Raw genomic sequence first — 5,687 nt, 5'->3', positions numbered from 1 at the left:
TTTATGTGTTTATTCATTAATTTATTGCTTTTTCCATTGCCATACAATACTGTATGGAATCAGTCATCAAACTACTACTCCACTTCACAGATGAAGACACTAAGGCAAAGGTATGGTAAATCACCATGGAAACAAAATCCAGGTCATTCAGCCACAAGTCCAAAGTTCCATTTCCCACCATCCTCCTGTCACAGTGTCACCCTGATGTCAACAGAGCAAGGGGAGCTTTTCAAAGCAAAGTGGACTGGTGCCCATCCTGGGGGAGCTAGAACGACACAAGAAGAAAAACTACAGATGTAAATTCCATTTTCTTCTGTGCGTTCATTTATTCCTTCATTTCCCCATTTCATAGATATTTATTGAGCCTTTTTCCAGTGACTTGGGGACACTGGTGAGTGAAACAAACCAGATGGTCTTTGCTCTTGCTTTACTTATGTCTCTTCTCAAATGTCACCTCATCAAAGAAGCTTCCCTGACCAGTCATCCTATCCAACAGAGCAGCCCCCTCCCTGCAACACTCCTTACCTGTCTTATGTTTCCTCCATTCCCTCAAATAATATGTTTTAATTTATTTTATTCCCTCATCACCAACTATAGAATAAGCTCAGTGAAGTCAGGGACCTTCTCTAGCTTGTTCACTTTTGTATCCCCAGCTTCAAAATGGTGCCAGGCCCACAGTACACGCTCCACAAATATTTGTTGACTAAATAAATAGAGTGGGCAATCTTGAAGGGGGAGGAGGCAAGGAGGGAGAGGAAGGATGAAGTACTAAGAGAAAAATCCACTGAGGTCAGGCTAGGAAAGATAACCAGCCGTGGAGACCTCCCTGAGGTGAGAGTTAATCCAGTGGCCATGTGCCTCCATGCGCAGCCAAGGGAACTACCCTTTATCCCCCTGAGTTGCCTTATGCCTGTCAGTGACCTTTCCAAACTGTGGCTGAACTCCAGATTCAACAAGCAGGAACAATTCTCCCCTGTCAGATGCCTCCCAGGACTTAGCATACTGAAGATGCTAAGGGCCGAAATCGCAAGATAGGCCTGGCTGGGATGTGATACTTAAACAGAATGCCCTCATAAAACCCACTGCATGCACCATTGAAATTACAGCCAAGAGAGGATTTAAACCTTGGCTTTCAGCTTGAGAAGGCGCACAGCTCTGCGATAGTGTGGTTATGCTCTAATTAGTCGTTAGCATACAGTGCAGGTGTCAGGTAATCTGCACTTACTAGAAAGAAATCTGCAAGTAGCAACAAGCATAAGGAAATACCAGAAAGCCATGGCAGTCCTTGGAAGAAATCTGCCATACCCCATGCCAAATGCAGATGGTGCATTGATGTAGAACTCAAAGGGTCACAGTGTATTAGAGGCTAGGGTAGGGAAAGGAGATTTGATGATCAGCTAAATAAGTGAAGTCAGTTTCCAAGCCAGCATGTGCAGAGCAGCATCTCTGGGAAAGGTTGCCTTTATACACCCTATGGGGTGTACCAGGAGAGGGAAGTCTTCCCCCACATCTCCCATTTTACTAAAACACCAGACGGCATAAAGGGATCACCACAGGCTCATAGTAGAAAACAAAGCAGGCAGAGCTGGAAAAGCAGCTCAGATAGGGTCAGAGTTAACCACGCAGGGACTATGACACCCTCTACCACCACCACCTCCCCTCCCATCTACCTGAAAATACATTTCCTGAAGTCTTAGCCACAATACCCCATACTCCAACAGCATTCACAACCCGAGATTAAAGCCACCACACTCTATGCCAGAGTCCAAGGATGGTGCCCCCGCTCTGATAAATGGTGGCCAACTAGCCCAGGTGACCCTCCAACTCTAAACCTCTATTTCCTCATCCCTTTCATTGCTGGTAAACAGCATTATAAAAGCCAAAGTACAGAGTTTTCAGGAGAGATAATAATTTCATACAAGATAATTCATATTAAGCCATCAGCACTCTACCTGGGATTCATTTATAAGATTAGCTTTGAAAAACCTATGAGGTTGAATAAATGAAACCAAGAACAGGCAAGTTTTAATGAAAATTCAGAGGACTAAAATGTGGTCCACTGCTGGGGAGAGCAGGCCTAGGCACCGGCCATAAGTAGTCTTAGATGACAGAACAACACTGGGAAGCTGGAGATGGGCCCAAAGAGGGAGGCACAAATCAGAAAAGCATCACCTTCTTCATTGCTTTGCCAATAGCATGCCCTTCCCTGCACACCCTCTTTGGACCTCAGTCTTTTCATCTACAAAATGGGCATAACACAAACCACTTGTTAAGGTTGGGTAAAGATCAAGTTAAGGAGCATTTGTCAAGCTGGTAGAGAGCTTGGTACAGAGTAGACATTCCATAAATAAGTGCGACCTTCTCTTTCCTTCTCACAGGAGTGGCTAATTTTAAAAAAAAAAATCATAATAAGACGTTGACAGAGTAAGCACACAGAAAGAAACCTGAACCCTGAACAATGAAGACTAACTTTTTTTTTTTTCTTTTTTTTGAGATGGAGTCTCAGTCTGTCACGCAGGCTGGAGTACAGTGGCGCGGTCTCGGCTCACTGCAAGCTCCGCCTCCCGGGTTCACGCCATTCTCCTGCCTCAGTCTCCCGAGTAGCTGGGACTACAGGCGCCCGCCACCACACCCGGCTAATTTTTTGTATTTTTAGTAGAGACGGAGTTTCACCGTGTTAGCCAGGATGGTCTCGATTTCCTGACCTCGTGATCTACCCGCCTCGGCCTCCCAAAGTGCTGGGATTACAGGCGTGAGCCACCGCACCTGGCCAATGAAGACTAACTTTTTATATGCAGCCCAAGATGCAAGACAATTACTTTAAAATCATTCCTCTGGAGAAGGCAGGCAGCTTAGAGATGGGTAGATGGAGCCTCCCCCACACTGAGTCAAGGTATCTGTGGGTCTGAAGCATCTCAGGCTTGCCTGAGGTAGATGAATGTTCCCACCTTATCAGTGGATTTCTCTTCTAATTAAAATGCATGAACTCCTGTAAGCTCCAGATGCCCAGGGGAAGGAGGGGGGCAGCAGGAGGGGAGGAGAAGAGAAACAAACTCCGAAGATGCTCTTTTGTTTAAAATCCAACTTAAAAAAAGTGTATTGCTTAAAATTGTAAGCAACTGACCTCGCCAGAGCATTCTCTATGGAGACACAGAGACACTAAAGGAGAAGGAAAGATAAAAGACAAGAACAGATGCCTAGAGGCACTTCCCCAGTGAGGTGGGGCTCCTTATGGACTGGTAGCACCCAACTCCTTAAGACAAATCTTTCTATCTCAGCTGCACTTCCCAAGTGATAGTATGGTAGGGCGCCAAGAAGTAGTTTCCATAAAAGGACTATGGATTATAATAGTACTAGTTAACCTTTACTGTGTAATCCCTTTGTGCCTACACTTTGAATTCATCATCTCATTTAGTTCTTACAAGAATTCTTTTACTATTATTATCCCCACTTCACAGATGAGGAACCTGAGACAGGAAGAAGGTAACTTTCTTAGCCCTCATAGCTAATAGATGGTAAAGATGGGATGCAAACCCTAGAAACACAATAATAATCACTAACATTTATTGGGCACTAACTAAATGCCAGATGATGCAAATACCTTCAGTTCAACATTTCATTTAATCCTTATGACAAACCTAGGAGGTAGCTGTTGTCATGATATCCATTTTACAGATAACTAAGCTAAGTTCAGAAACTTTGGTGCCCCACTCAAGGTTACATAGCTGGTAAGTAGTAGAAACAGGACACAAACCCAGAACTCAAATTCATCTAGTCGAAGGTCATACTCTACACACCACACCAACTAGACAAATAGCTGAGTACAAAGAAGAGGATGCAGGGTCTTATAATGGAAATATCATGGGTTGCAGAAGCCTAAGGGGCAGGGGGAGATACATTTAACGAAGGCCATTATGAAAGGCTGCATTGAGAAATGACCTTTGTTCAGGACCTTGAATTACGCCAAGGGTAGCAAGCCTGTCAGCATAAAGCATTCCAAGCAGAGGAGGGTTTGCAACAGGTGGAGAGGGCCATATCCATTGAACAAATATGGAGTCATCCAGGGCAGGCTTTGGCCCTCATCACAATTATCTGCAGGACTTGTCAAAGTTCAGACTACTGGACCCCATCCCCAGAGTTTCTGAACCCAATAGATCTAGGATGGGACCCAAGAATCTGCCTTTCTTACAAGTTCTCAGAAGAAAATGATGTTACTGGTCCAAGAATCACACTTTAAGAACAGGTGATCCAGGAAGCCTGGCATGAAAGATGAATGTGCAAGTGGGAGGAAGATGAAATGCAATGGAGATGAAAATGGGGAGGAAAGAGATGGAAATACTTAGACAGCAGCTGCTCTGTGGCACACACTTTATAAGATACTTCATAGCACAAGGCAGTTTGAGGCTCTGACATCACCCCCTGTACAGGTGAAGTACTTTTTGACCCAGCCCCTGTCCTCTGACCAAACCAGGAATCTTCTCTCCAAACTCCTCCTGAACTTGGAGTTAGATGTGCTCTCCCCTCCAAAACCAGCATCACACTGCATTATAAAGACTTGTTTTATGTGTTTCCTCCTCTATACAATGTTAGGCTTAAAATTAAGGTCCAATATTATGTGCCCCTTTGACATCTGAAACCAGGAGGGCTTCAAATGACCAATCACAAATTACTCTCCCAACTCTGCCCCCACAGGTAAGGTCCTACTGATCAAGAGAGACCAGATGCTGTTCTTCCTGATTCCTGAGTAGTAGCTTCCAGTTCCTGGCCAGCCCATGGAATTATTCAAATAAGCCAATCATATCCTCCTATGGGAACCAAGGGGCACCACACCTTCTTGATACTACAAAGCCCACCTCTCACAGACCCTGGTTGTTCACTCTTTTGCCAACTACAACCCCATAGATGAGTATATATGACTAATAAAATGCTGTTGATGCTATTTGTCCAGTGTCCGGTGTTATGCATTCAGTCATCTCCATAGCCCTAGGGTGGGAATCCTTCCACTGGGGTGAAGAGGAGTGGATTAAAACACCCTAGATGATGAGCCCCATGAGAGGAACATTCTGTCCATCTTGCTCATTGTCCTCTCCATAGCCTGGCACAGCCCCACAGCATGGCAACAGTGAATTAAAGACACATGGGATTGAGTTGCTTCAAAACCTTATAACAACCCTCCCAGCTCTTTTTTTGACCAATGGAGGAACTGAGACTGGAGGGTTGACATGAGTTGCTGGGCCTGTTGTCGGCCCACAGCTGAAGGACAATGTCAGCGGAGAACACAGAGTTTCCCTTGCTGGTAAACAGGACCCTGGAGGCAGACCCATTAGCTCTGTGGGCAACCCTGTCACACCAAATGCACTCCAGTTCAGGGGCTCAGTGGCTACAGGAAGTTGCCCAGGATGGTTTCAAACCACCTTCCTTTTCTGCCTAAGCAAGTGCAAATATGAGCAGTTGGGCCCAATGCAATGAAAAATTTCATCTCCAGGAAGCTCTGTTCAAGGCATATGACCTTTGTGTATATTCTCATAATTCCAGAAGTAGTACATGGTGAGTTCTAAGAGGGTTGGCCAATGTGCAAAGCATCAGGATGAAGTGCTTTGAATCCGAGGTGCCTTGATTGTACACCAGGAGTGACACCAGGGAATTTGGGATCTAATCAGCCCTTACCAAGCTCATACCATAAAAAT

The 5,687-nt window shown here is 45.0% G+C and overlaps 1 long non-coding RNA gene across 1 annotated transcript; it reads left to right on the top strand.

The window, feature by feature from the left end:
* Positions 1-201: 201 nt before the first annotated feature.
* On the top strand, positions 202-4,939 carry LOC129059293 (uncharacterized). The gene is made up of 2 exons (XR_008525086.1): positions 202-391; positions 4,693-4,939. It is a non-coding gene; the product is annotated as an uncharacterized LOC129059293 (long non-coding RNA).
* Positions 4,940-5,687: the final 748 nt, after the last annotated feature.

Source organism: Pongo abelii, chromosome 4 (genome assembly GCF_028885655.2).
Source record: "Pongo abelii isolate AG06213 chromosome 4, NHGRI_mPonAbe1-v2.0_pri, whole genome shotgun sequence".
In the NCBI taxonomy this organism is placed as follows: Eukaryota; Metazoa; Chordata; class Mammalia; order Primates; family Hominidae; genus Pongo; species Pongo abelii.
The sequence above is the reverse complement of the archived record's forward strand: the minus strand, read 5'-3'. Positions and strand labels throughout refer to the sequence as shown.